The sequence below is a fragment of the Oncorhynchus keta genome, chromosome 22 (genome assembly GCF_023373465.1).
Source record: "Oncorhynchus keta strain PuntledgeMale-10-30-2019 chromosome 22, Oket_V2, whole genome shotgun sequence".
Classification (NCBI taxonomy): Eukaryota; Metazoa; Chordata; class Actinopteri; order Salmoniformes; family Salmonidae; genus Oncorhynchus; species Oncorhynchus keta.
The window spans coordinates 58177723-58196282 of NC_068442.1; the positions used below are offsets into that span (position 1 = coordinate 58177723).

Genomic DNA, 18560 nt, shown 5'->3' on the forward strand with positions numbered 1-18560 from the left:
AAAGACTTAAAGGTTGAGACCGAGTCTGCATCTCTCACATGGATAAGCGGACCTGTCCATAAACATTGAGCTCTATTGGAGAAAGCCCTGCCTCTAGCTGTTTGCTTAGAAATTCTAGGGACAATAAGGAGGCCTGTGTCTTGTGACCGTAGCATATGTGTAGGTTGGAGTCACTGAAACAAATTTTTCAACCACTCCACAAATTTCTTGTTAACCTCTCTGGGATATGTGGGATGGTAGCGTCCCACTTGGCCAAAAGCCAGAGAAAATGCAGAGCGCCAAATTCAAATAAATTCCTATAAAAATCTAACTTTCATGAAATCACACATTTAAGATACCAAATTAAAGCTACACATGTTGTGAATCCAGCCGACGTGTCAGATTTCAAAAAGGCTTTTTGGCGAAAGCAAACGATGCTATTATCTGAGGATAGCTTCATAGTAAACAAAGAGAGAAAACATATTTCAACCCTGTAGGCGCGACACAAAACGCAGAAATAAAAATATAAATCATGCCTTACCTTTGAAGAGCTTCTTCTGTTCGCACTCCAATATGTCCCATAAACATCACAAATGGTCCTTCTGTTCGATTCATTCCGTCCATATATCCAAAATGTCAATTTATTTGGCACGTTTGATCCAGAAAAACACCGGTTCCAACTTGCGCAATGTGACTACAAAATATCTCAAAAGTTACCTGTAATCTTTGCCAAAACATTTCAAACTACTTTTGTAATACAACTTAAACTTAAAGTAAATAATCAATCAAATTGGAGATGGGATGATCTGTGTTCTTGATAGGAAGAAAACAAACTGAAGCATGCTTTCTGGTCATGCGCCTCTATCAAATAGTACACATGAAGTGACCCACGTTCAAGAAGGCCGTACTGCTTCATTACACAAAGGAATAACCTCAACCAATTTCTAAAGACTGGTGACATCCAGTGGAAGTGGTAGGAACTGCAAGCAAGTCCCTTAGAAATCTGGATTCCCAATGAAAACCCATTGAAAAGAGAGTGACCTCAAAACAAAACAAAATCTGAATGGTTTGTCCTCGGGGTTTCGCCTGCTACATAAGTTCTGTTATACTCACCGACGTGATTCAAACAGTTTTAGAAACGTCAGTGATTTCTATCCATATCTACTAATAATATGCATATCTTGTCTTCTGGGGATGAGTAGCAGGAAGTTTAATTTGGGCATGCTTTTCATCCAAAATTCCAAATGCCTATCCTAGAGAAGTTAACAAACTATAGTTTTGGCAAGTCGGTTAGGACATCTACTTTGTGCATGACTCAAGTAATTTTTCCAACAGTTGTTTACAGACAGATGATTTCACTTATAATTCACCGTATCACAATTCCAGTGGGTCAGATGTTTACATACACTAAGTTGACTGTGCCTATAAACAGCTTGGAAAATTCCAGAAAAATTATGTAATAGCTTTAGAAGCTTCTGATAGCCTAATTGGCTTCATTTGAGTCAATTAGAGGTGTACCTGTGGATAGAATTATGGTCAGATTTGCCAAATGGAGGGCGAGGTAGAGCTTTGTATGCGTCTCTGTGTGTGGACTAAAGGTTGTCCAGAGTTTTTGTTTTCCCCCTCTGGTTGCACATTTAATATGCTAATTAGAAATTTGGTCAAACGGATTTAAGTTTCCCTGCGTTAAAGTTCCCAGCTACTAGGAGCGCCGCCGTGTTTTCCTGTTTGCTTCTGGCGGAATACATCTCATTATGTGCGGGTCTAAGTGGCAGCATCAGTCTGTTGTGGTATGTAGACCGCTACAAAAAATACAGATGAAAACTCTCTAGGTAGATAGTGTGGTCTACAGTTTATCATGAGATACTTCAGGCGAGCGAAACTTTAGATATCGTGCACTAGCTGTTATTTACAAAATACATAGTACGCAACACCTTGTCTTACCAGACGCAGCTGTTCTGTCCTGCCGGTGCAGCGTATTACCAGCCAGCTGTATGTTGATAATGTCGTCGTTCAGCCACGACTCTGTGAAGCATCAGATAGGACAGTTTTGAATGTCCCATTGGTAGTTTAATAATCCATGTAGGTCATCGATGTTATTGTCCAAAGATTGCACGCTTGCTAGCAGAATGGAAGGAAGTTAGGGTTTATTCAGTCACCTATGAATTCTCGGAAGACAGCCGCCCTCTGGCCCCTTTTTCTCCGCCTTCTCTTCACGCAAATGTCGGGGATCTAGGCCTGTTCCCGGGAAAGCAGTATATCATTCACGTTGGGCTCGTCGGACTCGTTAAAGGACAAAAAGGATTCTGCCAGTCCGTGGTGAGTAATCGCAGTTCTGAAGCCCAGAAGTTATTTTCGGTCATAAGCAGCAACATTATGTACAAAATAAGTTTTTATTTAAAGTTACAAACAACTCAAAGAAACACAATTGGTTAGGAATACAACACATTTACAGTACCAGTCAAAAGTTTGGACACAACTACTGGTTCAAGGGTTTTTCTTTATTTTGACTGTTTTCTACCTAATAGTAAAGACATCAAAACTATGAATTAACACATATGGAATCATGTAATAACCAAAAAGGTGTATAACAAATCTAAATATATTTTATATTTCAGATTCTTCGAAGTAGCCACCCTTTGCCTTGATGACAGCTTTGCACACTGCTATTATACAGAATATACAAAACAGTGTGCAAAGCTGTCATCAAGGCAAAGCATTTCGCTACACTCGCATTAACATCTGCTAACCATGTGTATGTGACAAATACAATTAGATTTTGATTTGATGTGTTATTTCATGGTGTTGATGTCTTCACTATTATTCTACAATGTAGAAAATAGTCTAAATAAAGAAAAACCTTTGAATGAGTAGATGTATCCAAGCTTTTGACTGGTACTGAATGTCCTAAATGTTATAACGTTAGCTACCTAGCCAGTTATTTAGCTAGCTAGCTATTTATGACTAAGCTAGAAATACTATTATCTGGCTATACATTGCTTTGACCTAGCTAGTTAACGTTATCAATCAGAGAGGCATTCAAGTCTTAGCTACGATTCCTACCTAGTTGTCTAATGCTAGGTATAAACAGTCGAGTTGACTTCCTATTTTAAAAGGTCTTGATGAGTAGAACAACTAGCTAGCTAGCTAATTAACGTTAGTATTTGAAACCATCCAGTCTTATGATTAAATGTCTATAATTTACAAAGCGTTTTTTGTTTTAGTCTTGATCTGATATTACTTATTTTTACCACATTTTCTAGATCAAGGATATCCAGCTGTAATCCGCCAACACATTTGACAATACAGTTACAACGCCAATAAAAGTAAGTACAGAATATCACATCTTTCTGGTAAGAAGAAGGGCAGGCAGCCTTATGATTAACGAGACGTGGTGTGATCATAACAACATACAGGAACTCAAGTCCTTCTGTTCACCTGACTTAGAATTCCTCACAATCAAATGTCGACTGCATTATCTACCTAGAGAATTCTCTTCGATTATAATCACAGCCGCATATATCCCCCCAAGCAGACACATCGATGGCCCTGAACGAACTTCATTTGACTCTATGTAAACTGGAAACCACATATCCTGAGGCTGCATTTATTGTAGCTGGGGATTTTAACAAGGCTAATCTGAAAACAAGGCTCCCTAAATTCTATCAGCATATCGATTGTGCAACCAGGGCTGGCAAAACCCTACATCATTGTTATTCTAACTTCTGCAACGCATATAAGGCCCTCCCCCGCACTCCATTCGGAAAAGCTGACCACGGCTCCATTTTGTTGCTCCCTGCCTATAGACAGAAACTAAAACAGGAAGCTCCCGTGCTCAGGTCTGTTCACCGCTGGTCCGACCAATCGGATTCCATGCTTCAAGATTGCTTCCATCATGTGGACTGGGATATGTTCCACATTGCGGCGAACAACAACATTGATATATACGCTGATTCCGTGAGCGGGTCTATTAGCAAGTGCATCGGTGATGTCGTACCCACAGCGTCTATTAAAACATTCCCAAACCAGAAACCGTGGATTGATGGCAGTATTCACGCAAAACTGCTTCTAATCAGGGCAAAGTGACGGGAAACAAACAGTGTAGCTATTCCCTCCGCAAGGCAATCAAACAAGCTAAGCATCAGTATAGAGACAAAGTAGAGTCGCAATTCAACGGCTCAGATATGAGAGGTATGTGGCAGGGTCTACAGTCAATCACGGACTATAAAAGGAAAACCAGCCCCGTCGCAGACCAGGATGTCTTGCTCCCAGACAGACTAAACAACTTCTTTGCTCGCTTTGAGGACACTACAGTGCCACTGACACGGCCCGCTACCAAAACCTGCGGCCTCTCCTTCACTGCAGCCGACATGAGCAAAACATTTAAACGTGTCAACCCTCGCAAGGCTGCAGGCCCAGACGGCATCCCCAGCCGCGTTCTCAGAGCATGCGCAGACCAGCTGGCTGGTGTGTTTACGGACATATTCAATCAATCCTTATCCCAGTCTGCTGTCCCCACATGCTTGATGAGGGCCACCATTGTTCCTGTTCCCAAGAAAGCTAAGGTAACTGAGCTAAATGACTACCGCCTGTCACTTCCGTCATCATGAAGTGCTTTGAGAGACTAGTCAAGGACCATTTCACCTCCACCCTACCTGACACCCTAGACCCACTCCAATTTGCTTACCACCCCAACAGGTCCACAGACGACGCAATCGCAATCACACTGCACACTGCCCTAACCGATCTGGACAAGAGAAATACCTATGTGTGAATGCTGTTCATCGACAACAGCTCAGCATTTAACACCCTCCAAACTCATCATCAAGCTCGGGACCCTGGGTCTCGACCCCGCCCTGTGCAACTGGGTCCTGGACTTCCTGACCGGCCACTCCCAGGTGGTGAGGGTAGGTGACAACATCTCCATCCCGCTGATCCTCAACACTGGGGCCCCATAAGGGTGCGTTCTCAGCCCTCTCCTGTACTCCCTGTTCACCCATGACTGCTTGGCCATGCACGCCTCCAACTCAATCATCAAGTTTGCAGATGACTACAGTGGTAGGCTTGATTACCAACAATGACTAGACGGCCTACAGGTAGGAGGTGAGGGCCCTCGGAGTGTGGTGTCAGGAAAATAACCTCACACCCAACGTCAACAAAACAAAGGAGGTGATCGTGGACTTCAGGAAACAGCAGAGGGCGCACCCCCCTTTCGACATCGACGGGACAGTAGTGGAGAGGGGAGAAAGTTTTAAGTTCCATGGCGTATACATCATGGACAAACTGAAATGGTCCACCCACACAGACAGCGTGTTGAAGAAGGCGCAGCAGTGCCTCTTCAACCTCAGGAGGCTGAAGAAATTCGTCTTGACACCAAAAACACTCACACAGATGCACAATCGAGAGTATCCTGTCGTGCTGTATCACCGCCTGGTACGGCAACTGCTCCGCCCTCAACCATAAGGCTCTCCAGAGGGTAGTGAGGTCTGCACAACACATCACCGGGGGCAAACTACCTGCCCTCCAGGACACCTACACCACCCGATGTTACAGGAAGGCCATAAAGATCATCAAGGACAACAACCACCCGAGCCACTGCCTGTTCACCCCGCTATCATCCAGAAGGCGAGGTCAGTACAGGTGCATCAAAGCTGGGACCGAGAGACTGAAAAACAGCTTCTATCTCAAGGCCATCAGACTGTTAAACAGCCACCACTAACATTGAGTGGCTGCTGCCAACACACTGACACTGACTCAACTCCAGCCACTTTAATAATGGGAATTGATGGGAAATGATGTAAATATATCACTTTAAACAATGCTACCTTATATAATGTTACTTACCCTACATTATTCATCTCATATGCATACGTATATACTGTACTCTATATCATCGACTGCATCCTTATGTAATACATGTATCACTAGCCACTTTAACTATGCCACTTTGTTTACTTTGTCTACATACTCATCTCATATGTATATACTGTACTCGATACCATCTACTGTATCTTGCCTATGCTGCTCTGTACCATCACTCATTCATATATCCTTATGTACATATTTTTTATCCCCTTACACTGTATCGATAAAAGACAGTACTGTGCAGCCGTCTTCATCGACCTCGCCAAGGCTTTCGACTCTGTCAATCACCAAATTCTTATCGGCAGACTCAACAGCCTCGGTTTTTCGGATGACTGCCTTGCCTGGTTCACCAATTACTTTGCAGACAGAGTTCAGTGTGTCAAATCAGAGGGCATGCTGTCCGGTCCTCTGGCAGTCTCTATGGGGGTGCCACAGGGTTCAATTCTCGGGCCGACTCTTTTCTCTGTATATATCAATGATGTTGCTCTTGCTGCGGGCGATTCCCTGATCCACCTCTACGCAGACGACACCATTCTATATACTTTCGGCCCGTCATTGGACACTGTGCTATCAAACCTCCAAACGAGCTTCAATGCCATACAGCACTCCTTCCGTGGCCTCCAACTGCTCTTAAACGCGAGTAAAACCAAATGCATGCTTTTCAACCGATCGCTGCCTGCACCCGCATGCCCGACTAGCATCACCACCCTGGATGGTTCCAACCTTGAATATGTGGACATCTATAAGTACCTAGGTGTCTGGCTAGACTGCAAACTCTCCTTCCAGACTCACATCAAACATCTCCAATCAAAAATCAAATCCAGAGTCGGCTTTCTATTCCGCAACAAAGCCTCCTTCACTCACGCTGCCAAGCTTACCCTAGTAAAACTGACTATCCTACCGATCCTCGACTTCGGCGATGTCATCTACAAAATGGCTTCCAACACTCTACTCAGCAAACTGGATGCAGTCTATCACAGTGCCATCCGTTTTGTCACTAAAGCACCTTATACCACCCACCACTGCGACTTGTATGCTCTAGTCGGCTGGCCCTCACTACATATTCGTCGCCAGACCCACTGGCTCCAGGTCATCTACAAGTCCATGCTAGGTAAAGCTCCGCCTTATCTCAGTTCACTGGTCACGATGGCAACACCCATCCGTAGCACGCGCTCCAGCAGGTGTATCTCACTGATCATCCCTAAAGCCAACACCTCATTTGGCCGCCTTTCGTTCCAGTACTCTGCTGCCTGTGACTGGAACGAATTGCAAAAATCGCTGAAGTTGGAGACTTTTATCTCCCTCTCCAACTTCAAACATCAGCTATCCGAGCAGCTAACCGATCGCTGCAGCTGTACATAGTCTATAGGTAAATAGCTCACCCTTTTTCACCTACCTCATTCCCATACTGTTTTTATACTGTTTTTATTTATTTACTTTTCTGCTCTTTTGCACACCAATATCTCTACCTGTACATGCCCATCTGATCATTTATCACTCCAGTGTTAATCTGCAAAATTGTATTATTCGCCTACCTCCTCATGCCTTTTGCACACATTGTATATAGACTGCCCATTTTTTTCTACTGTGTTATTGACTTGCTAATTGTTTACTCCATGTGTAACTCTGTGTTGTCTGTTCACACTGCTATGCTTTATCTTGGCCAGGTCGCAGTTGCAAATGAGAACTTGTTCTCAACTAGCCTACCTGTTTAAATAAAGGTGAAATAAAAATAAAAAAAAATAAAAGTATAAGACAGTAGTTTTGGAATTGTTAGTTAGATTACTTGTTGGTTATTACTGCATTGTCGGAACTAGAAGCACAAGCATTTCGCTACACTCGCATTAACATCTGCTAACCATGTGTATGTGACAAATAAAATGTGATTTGATTTACTATAGCAGTCTGATCCTCCAGCTAGTCCCCCACCCTTTTCTTTGTAACCTCTCTCCCTCTACTGTAGCAGTCTGGTGGTTGGACTGAGAGGGATGTAAATAGACAGCTTGCAGCTACCATCATTTAAAATAAAGTCACTAATCTTTGTTTCATATTCTTGTGAGTCTGTGCTAAGGAGGTCCATAGGGTTTATATGAATAGTACTGATGACTGTATTACAATATGTTTTTTAGGTTTTGATATAGTGATACTTTCTGGAACTGGTCTCATCACGTGCTGCATGCATTTCAATAGCGAAGTTGTTTATGAATTACACGGCAGGCTCTCGAATTTTGTGGGCCCTTTGGTTGGGGGCCCCCCACCTACATTTGACATTGCATAATTTTTACATTTTTATTTATCCTTTATTTAACTAGGCAAGTCAGTTAATAACAAATTCTTATTTACAATGACGGCCTACCCCGGCCACACCCGGACGACGCTGGGCCAATTGTGCGCCGTCCTATGGGACTCCCAATCACGGCCGGATGTTATACAGCCTGGATTCAAACCAGGGACTGTAGTGACACCTCTTGCACTGTGTCGTAACATGACTATCACTAATCTGATGACTGTTATTCATCTAATAATTACCTACTATGTTTAATTGTTATTAGATTAAATTAATCATGTAAAAATTAACTCATTAGGAATTTGGGGCACCACGGGAAAAATGATTTAATGAGTTACTATCTCCCAACTTAAACTCTAAGATATATAGATATATATCTCGATAAGTCACTTATTATTTATTATTACCTCGTATCAGTCTTTCTGAATGTCACATACTCCTTGGATATCTGCAAGAACCCTAACCTAATTGATGAAATAGAAGATACACAAATTGGCTTAACTATTTATTTACTAACTAACAAAATCATCACACAGAATACACACGCTGTATAGGTTATTGATTACTAACATAATACAATGAAAACAGGTCCCTAGTGGACTAACAAAAGCACAACTGTTTGGTTACACAATGTAAAGGGAGGGGTAGGTAAGGAGAAGGAGAGACAAGGAGTCAACTTATTGTACATACATTTGGAATATCACTGGAATATGAATACTTTACACATTTATGACCGCTCATTTGGATAAGAAATGCAGTGTATATATTTACATGTAGATGTCTTTGCCATCTCTCTGTTGAACTCGATGGGTCCTATGGTGAAGTTATCGAGGGATGTAAGACTTGTCAACAAGAAGTCACAATGTACTTTGTAGTAGAGCTTTTGGTCTTGGAGTGTTCATTAGAATGGATACTTCAGGTGTACCACATGGTGGTAAGAGGGATCTGTTCCTCACCCTTGTGGCTTTAGTCAAAGTTCTAGACTACTTTACATGCACAGCTGCAGGCTGTGAATGTTATGGTCTAGTCTTTACCTTCTTCACTCGTGTTGGGAGTTTCAGAGCTTCTAAACAATTCGTAATGGTCAGCTCGCGTTGTACGCCAGCTGGTCTGTAGAGTTTAAACCATTTCAACATGTGGACCACATTCTCAAGTCTTTTTGGTCTTGTAGTTTTAACCATTTGTGACATCCGCTTTACACCGTCCGTCTACTTGGTCTCACCATTTTCAGCCGTGTAGCCACCACTCCACCCTATCTGGTCTCAATGGTTGATTATTTAGGATTCAGCTCCCGACCACTTTACATGCCAGCAGGAACCCGACATGTTTTGGTGATGTAAATTTTGTTAGCAAGTCCTTTTCAGCATTCTGGCTTAAGGGTTAGGGTTAGTGTTGGCGTGATGGAGAGCTTTTCATTGTGTCGGCGTGATGGAGAGAGAGTCATGACAACTGAAATGCAGTGCCTTAGACCGCTGCGCCACTCGAAAGCCCATTCAGCAGACACTCTTATTCAGAGCGACAGATTATTCACCGTGCCCCCTTGAGGTCAGGGTCCGGGAGGTCAGGGCAACTGGACACATTCCCTGCGTGCCCAGTTGGTTTTTGGTCATGATTGCGACAAGATTAGACAGCTGGCTAGACTAACAAGCAATCCAACAATTGATAGCTGACATGGCTAATTGAGTGACTGTCAGTGACAGACATAACATCTACTATTCTTACTTTCCATAGTAAGTTGAGCCACTGAGTTCCTCTTTTTCTTTTACATGTTTTGGGTCGGGGGCCCTAAGCGACCGCTTATGGCACTTATGCCTGGAACCAGCTCTGATTACACAATTTCCAGAGAGTCAGGATAAATCAGGCTAAGATACTGCAACATCAGTGAACAGCCATCTTAGAGTAGCTAATACCGACGATCATGGTAAGCACAGACTGTTACGGCATTATGCTATTATATGTCATTTAAGAGCATTGTTTTGATTAGCTAACTAGCTCGCTACATACGATGGAGAGCCCATGCCTGTTAGATAGTTCATCTGCCTTGAATTTAATTTTGACTATGGCTGAGATAATTGAACAAAAGAAGTGTGTTGAGGGTCACAAATGTCAAGGTACAACAACTTAGCTAGCCAGCTAGCATACTTGTGCCATACGTGGGCTGCTCGGACAAGATGTGAACCCGGGAGCCTGGCTAGCCAGCTAGCATACTTGTGCCATACGTGGGCTGCTCGGACAAGATGTGAACCCGGGAGCCTGGCTAGCCAGCTAGCAACTAACAAAACAGATACAATTTCAATAATTTTAGGCTATATGGCTTGACATCACTTTTGAATATGGCTTAGGTACTGTTGCTAGCAGAGGAGAGAGTGTCTAGGTTTTTCAGTTTTGCGTCACAGCTCTGTACATAGAACAGATAGATCTCCAATGAGGACATGCTGCATTTCTCACTTTGAATAAGATAATCCTAATTCTGTCTACTTTTTCTGTTTCTCCTTCAACAAAAATTAAATATTAGCCTGTTAGCCCCCATGTCATTTATTTAATTTAGTTAGCTTTACCTTCATTCTTTGCTGTAAAAGATAGCAGAGAAAATATCAACAACACCTTTCGGATATTCAAATAGAAGGCACTTCTGATATGTAATCTAAGTGTCATTATTGACAATTTAGTAGAATTTCTTAAATGTCTTCTTAGAGAATCCCTACAGGAGAATGCATCCTTCCAGCAAGAAAACTAGCGAGTGGATACGGCGCCATCTGCTGACCATTTAGGGAATTTAGTTCTCAATCGGTGTGCCTAATTTTGTTGCGTAATATGGAGATTGACTGGGAAATGACTCAGGGGAAAAACTCACTTTTACATGCATTGCTGGCTGAAAAGCTAATATAGTCACAACTATAATGGATAACCTATTCTCCAGTGTGTCTGCTGCTCTAACTCTGTGTAAAGACTCATCCATGCTTCCTGCTCTCTGTCTGTCTCTCTCTGTCTCTCCATCAGCTACAGAGCAGTGAGGGCCCGGCATTCAGTTAGGCGACCCCCCACACCAGACCACCTATTAGGGACTCAACCTGGGACAACACCAACTTATTTCACACTCAGAGACAGAAAAGCACTGAGGTCCGAAATGTTACATGTTACCTCTCGCTCTCGCTCTCTCGCTCTCTCGCTCTCTCTCTCTCAAAAGGGATCTCAGTGCTTTTCCAGTTTCAACTGGCCTGGGACCTAGGACCATGTCCCAGGACTACCTGACATGATGACTCCTTGCTGTCCGCAGTCCACCTGGCCATGCTGCTGCTCCAGTTTCAACTGTTCTGCCTTACTATTATTCAACCATGCTGGTCATTTATGAACATTTGAACATCTTGGCCACGTTCTGTTATAATCTCCACCCGGCACAGCCAGAAGAGGACTGGCCACCCCACATATGCTCTCTCTAATTCTCTCTTTCTTTCTCTCTCTCGGAGGACCTGAGCCCTAGGACCGTGCCCCAGGACTACCTGACATGATGGCTCCTTGCTGTCCCCAGTCCACCTGACTGTGCTGCTGCTCCAGTTTCAACTGTTCTGCCTTATTATTATTCGACCATGCTGGTCATTTATGAACATTTGAACATCTTGGTCATGTTCTGTTCTAATCTCCACCCGGCACAGCCAGAAGAGGACTGGCCACCCCACATAGCCCGGTTCCTCTCTAGGTTTCTTCCTAGGTTTTGGCCTTTCTAGGGAGTTTTTCCTAGCCACCGTGCTTTTACACCTGCATTGTTTGCTGTTTGGGGTTTTAGGCTGGGTTTCTGTACAGCACTTTGAGATATCAGCTGATGTACGAAGGGCTATATAAATACATTTGATTTGATATTGGCATGGGAAACATATATTTACATTGCCAAAGCAAGCGAAATAGATAATTATCAAAAGTTAAGTTGACAATAACAATAAACATTACACTCACAAAAGAATAAAGACATTGCAAATGTAATATTATGTGCAATTTTTTTATTTATTTTTTATTTAACCAGGTAGGCTAGTTGAGAACAAGTTCTCATTTACAACTGCAACCTGGCCAAGATAAAGCATAGCAGTGTGAACAGACAACACAGAGTTACACATGGAGTAAACAATAAACAAGTCAATAACACAGTAGGGTAACCAGGGTCGCACTCTCAAATGTTGTTTTTTTGCCATCATTGTAAGCCTGCCACACACACTATACGATACATTTATTAAACATAAGAATGAGTGTGAGTTTCTGTCACAACCCGGCTCGTGGGAAGTGACAAAGAGCTCTTATAGGACCAGGGCACAAATAATAATAATCAACAACAATCAAAGATGGTGAATAACTCACCACAGGTTAATGAGAAGGGTGTGCTTGAAAGGATGCACATAATTCTGCAATGTTGGGTTGTATTGAAGAGAGTCTGTCTTAAATCATTTTCCACACACAGTCCGTGCCTGTATTTAGTTTTCATGCTAGTGAGGGCCGAGAATCCACTCTCACATAGGTACGTGGTTGCAAACGGCATCATTGTCTTAACAATGAGATTTGCCAAGGCAAGAAACTCTTGAGCACAGCCCTATCCAGAAATCTGTCAATGGCTTCTGATTAAATACAATTTTCACAGAACCTTGTTGCAATTTCAATGAGGCTCTCTTGTTCAGATATCGGTAAGTGGACAGGGCATGAAAGGGGATAACGAATCCAGTTGTTTGTGTTGTCCACTTTGGGAAAGTACCTGCTTAATTGCACACCCATCTCACTCAGGTGCTTCACTATATCACATTTGACATTGTCCGTAAGCTTGAGTTCATTTGCACACAAAAAATCATACAATGATGGAAAGACCTGTGTGTTGTCCTTGTTAATGCAGACAGAGAAGAGCTCCAACTTCTGTATTTTGTAAAAGCCTTACATGGTCGCTGCCCATATCATTGCATAATGCAGAAAATAGACGAGTTCAAGGGCCTTGCTTTAGCAAAGTTAACCATTTTCACTGTAGTGTCTAAAACGTCTTTCAAGCTGTCAGGCGTCCCCTTGGCAGCAAGAAGCTCTTGGAGGATCAATTCAAAGTTTGTGTAACGTGCGCCGAATCAAACCGGTGTAGACCTTAGTGAAATTCTTATTTACAGGCTCTAACCAACAGTGCATTTTTTTAAGAATAAAAAAGGTATTAGGTGAACACTAGATAAGTAAAGAAATAAAAACAACCGTAAAAAGACAGTGAAAATAACAGTAGCGAGGCTATATACACCGGTTAGTTGGGCTAATTGAGGCACGGGTAGCCTAGTGGTTAGAGCATTGGACTAGTGACCGAAACGTTGCAAGTTCGAATCCCCGAGCTGACAAGGTACAAATCTGTCATTCAGCCCCTGAACATGCAGTTAACCCACCGTTCCCAGGCCGTCATTGAAAATAAGAATTTGTTCTTAACTGACTTGCCTGGTTAAATAAAGGTTAAAATAAATACAAATATGTACATGGTTAAAGTGACTATCCATATATGGTAAACAGAGAGCAGCAGCAGCGTAAAAGAGGGGTTGGTGTGACACAATGCAGATAGTCCGGGTAGCCAATGTGCGGGGGCACCGGTTAGTCGGGCTAATTGAAGTAATATGTACATTACTACTCTTCCTGGGGTCCACACAAAACATGAAACATAATACAGAACTTCAATAGACAAGAACAGCTCAAAGCCCGAACCACATACATTCTTTAAAAAGGCACACGTAGCCTACATACAGTATCAATGCATACACACAAACTATCTAGGTCAAATAGGGGAGAGGCGTTGTAAGGTTGGGCTCTGACATTGGGCGATTAGGCCTGGCTCACAGTCGGCATTCCAATTCATCCCAAAGGTGTTTGGTGGGGATGAGGTCAGGGCTCTATGCAGGCCAGTGAAGTTCTTCCAAACCGATCTTGACAAACCCTTTCTGTATGGACCTTGCTTTCGGCATGGGGGCATTGTTATCGTCCAGAATAGCATTGTACACTGTAGCATTAAAAATACCCTTCACTGGAACTAGGGGCCCGAACCATGAAAAACAGCCCCAGACCATTGTTCCTCCTCCACCAAACTTTACCATTGGCACTATATGTTGGGGCAGGTAGTATTCTCCTAGCATCCGCCAAACCTAGATGAGCCCGCCGGACTGCCAGATGAAGCATGATTCAACATTCCAGAGAACACGTTTCCACGGCTCCAGAGTCCAATGGGGGCAAGCTTTACACCGCTACAGCCGACACTTCACATTGCACATGGTGATCTTAGGCTTGTATGCGGCTGCTCAGCCATGGAAAACCATTTCATTAAGCTCCCGACGAACAGGTCTTGTGCTGACAGTTTGGAAGTTGGTAGTGAGTGTTGCAGCCGAGGACAGATTATATTTACACTCTTCAGCGGTCAGCGGTCATCACTCAGCGGTCAGCGGTCATCACTCAGCGGTCAGCGGTCATGTTCTGTGAGCTCGCCGGTCCCATTCCCTCCACGGCTGAGCCGTTGTTGCTGCTAAACGTTTCCACTTCACAATAACAGATCATGGTAGATACTGTACCTCTAATAAGATATCAAATCAAATACCTCTAATTAGATCATGGTAGATACTGTACCTCTAATTAAATCATGGTAGATACTGTACATCTAATTATAACATGGTAGATACTGTACATCTAATTATAACATGGTAGATACTGTACATCTAATTATAACATGGTAGATACTGTACCTCTAATTAGATCATGGTAGATACTGTACCTCTAATTAAATCATGGTAGATACTGTACATCTAATTATAACATGGTAGATACTGTACATCTAATTATAACATGGTAGATACTGTACATCTAATTATAACATGGTAGATACTGTACCTCTAATTATAACATGGTAGATACTGTACATCTAATTATAACATGGTAGATACTGTACCTCTAATTATAACATGGTAGATACTGTACATCTAATTATAACATGGTAGATACTGTACATCTAATTATAACATGGTAGATACTGTACATCTAATTATAACATGGTAGATACTGTATCTCTATATAGAACATGGTAGATACTGTACATCTAATTACAACATGGTAGATACTGTACCTCTAATTATAACATGGTAGATACTGTACATCTAATTATAACATGGTAGATACTGTACATCTAATTATAACATGGTAGATACTGTACATCTAATTATAACATGGTAGATACTGTATCTCTATATAGAACATGGTAGATACTGTACATCTAATTACAACATGGTAGATACTGTACCTCTAATTATAACATGGTAGATACTGTACATCTAATTATAACATGGTAGATACTGTACATCTATATAGAACATGGTAGATACTGTACATCTAATTATAACATGGTAGATACTGTACCTCTAATTATAACATGGTAGATACTGTACCTCTAATTATAACATGGTAGATACTGTACATCTAATTATAACATGGTAGATACTGTACATCTATATAGAACATGGTAGATACTGTACATCTAATTATAACATGGTAGATACTGTACCTCTAATTATAACATGGTAGATACTGTACATCTAATTATAACATGGTAGATACTGTACATCTATATAGAACATGGTAGATACTGTACATCTAATTATAACATGGTAGATACTGTACATCTAATTATAACATTTACATTTACATTTAAGTCATTTAGCAGACGCTCTTATCCAGAGCGACTTACAAATTGGTGCATTCACCTTATGGCATCCAGTAGAATAGTCACTTTACAATAGTGCTTCTAAATCTTAAAGGGGGGGTGAGAAGGATTACTTATCCTATCCTAGGTATTCCTTAAAGAGGTGGGGTTTCAGGTGTCTCCGGAAGGTGGTGATTGACTCCGCTGTCCTGGCGTCGTGAGGGAGTTTGTTCCACCATTGGGGGGCCAGAGCAGCGAACAGTTTTGACTGGGCTGAGCGGGAACTGTACTTCCTCAGTGGTAGGGAGGCGAGCAGGCCAGAGGTGGATGAACGCAGTGCCCTTGTTTGGGTGTAGGGCCTGATCAGAGCCTGGAGGTACTGAGGTGCCGTTGCCCTCACAGCTCCGTAGGCAAGCACCATGGTCTTGTAGCGGATGCGAGCTTCAACTGGAAGTCAGTGGAGAGAGCGGAGGAGCGGGGTGACGTGAGAGAACTTGGGAAGGTTGAACACCAGACGGGCTGCGGCGTTCTGGATGAGTTGTAGGGGTTTAATGGCACAGGCAGGGAGCCCAGCCAACAGCGAGTTGCAGTAGTCCAGACGGGAGATGACAAGTGCCTGGATTAGGACCTGCACCGCTTCCTGTGTGAGGCAGGGTCATACTCTGCGGATGTTGTAGAGCATGAACCTACAGGAACGGGCTACCGCCTTGATGTTAGTTGAGAACGACAGGGTGTTGTCCAGGATCACGCCAAGGTTCTTAGCGCTCTGGGAGGAGGACACAATGGAGTTGTCAACCGTGATGGCGAGATCATGAAACGGGCAGTCCTTCCCCGGGAGGAAGAGCAGCTCCGTCTTGCCGAGGTTCAGCTTGAGGTGGTGATCCGTCATCCACACTGATATGTCTGCCAGACATGCAGAGATGCGATTCGCCACCTGGTCATCAGAAGGGGGAAAGGAGAAGATTAATTGTGTGTCGTCTGCATAGCAATGATAGGAGAGACCATGTGAGGTTATGACAGAGCCAAGTGACTTGGTGTATAGCGAGAATAGGAGAGGGCCTAGAACAGAGCCCTGGGGGACACCAGTGGTGAGAGCGCGTGGTGAGGAGACAGATTCTTATTTACAGGCTCTAACCAACAGTGGTAGATACTGTACATCTATATAGAACATGGTAGATACTGTACATCTAATTATAACATGGTAGATACTGTACCTCTAATTAAATCATGGTAGATACTGTACGTCTAATTATAACATGGTAGATACTGTACATCTAATTATAACATGGTAGATACTGTACATCTAATTATAACATGGTAGATACTGTACCTCTAATTATAACATGGTAGATACTGTACATCTAATTATAACATGGTAGATACTGTACATCTAATTATAACATGGTAGATACTGTACATCTAATTATAACATGGTAGATACTGTACATCTATATAGAACATTTACATTTAAGTCATTTAGCAGACGCTCTTATCCAGAGCGACTTACAAATTGGTGCATAATTATAACATGGTAGATACTGTACCTCTAATTATAACACGGTAGATACTGTACATCTAATTATAACATGGTAGATACTGTACATCTATATAGAACATGGTAGATACTGTACATCTAATTATAACATGGTAGATACTGTACCTCTAATTATAACATGGTAGATACTATACATCTAATTATAACATGGTAGATACTGTACATCTATATAGAACATGGTAGATACTGTACATCTATATAGAACATGGTAGATACTGTACATCTAATTATAACATGGTAGATACTGTACATCTATATAGAACATGGTAGATACTGTACCTCTAATTATAACACGGTAGATACTGTACATCTAATTATAACATGGTAGATACTGTACATCTATATAGAACATGGTAGATACTGTACATCTAATTATAACATGGTAGATACTGTACCTCTAATTATAACATGGTAGATACTATACATCTAATTATAACATGGTAGATACTGTACATCTATATAGAACATGGTAGATACTGTACATCTATATAGAACATGGTAGATACTGTACATCTAATTATAACATGGTAGATACTGTACATCTATATAGAACATGGTAGATACTGTACATCTAATTATAACATGGTAGATACTGTACCTCTAATTATAACACGGTAGATACTGTACATCTAATTATAACATGGTAGATACTGTACATCTAATTATAACATGGTAGATACTGTACCTCTATATAGAACATGGTAGATACTGTACATCTAATTATAACATGGTAGATACTGTACCTCTAATTAAATCATGGTAGATACTGTACGTCTAATTATAACATGGTAGATACTGTACCTCTAATTATAACATGGTAGATACTGTACATCTAATTATAACATGGTAGATACTGTACATCTATATAGAACATTTACATTTACATTTAAGTCATTTAGCAGACGCTCTTATCCAGAGCGACTTACAAATTGGTGCATAATTATAACATGGTAGATACTGTACCTCTAATTATAACATGGTAGATACTGTACCTCTAATTATAACATGGTAGATACTGTACCTCTAATTATAACATGGTAGATACTGTACCTCTAATTATAACATGGTAGATACTGTACATCTAATTATAACATGGTAGATACTGTACCTCTAATTATAACATGGTAGATATTGTACATCTAATTATAACATGGTAGATACTGTACATCTATATAGAACATGGTAGATACTGTACATCT

General features: G+C 41.8%; 1 protein-coding gene and 1 long non-coding RNA gene across 20 annotated transcripts in view; one reads left to right on the top strand and one right to left on the bottom strand.

The window, feature by feature from the left end:
* The window catches only part of LOC118382419 (cyclin-dependent kinase-like 5), a 248731-nt gene that overhangs the window by 132056 nt on the left and 98115 nt on the right, over window positions 1-18560 (top strand). The window lies entirely within an intron of this gene.
* Window positions 12112-18560, bottom strand: part of LOC127910805 (uncharacterized) — a 31951-nt gene continuing 25502 nt past the window's right edge. For all 16 annotated transcript variants that reach the window (XR_008076249.1, XR_008076253.1, XR_008076252.1 and 13 more), the window contains one exon: window positions 12112-15668. This is a non-coding gene — a long non-coding RNA (uncharacterized LOC127910805). The remainder of the gene's footprint in view (window positions 15669-18560) is intronic.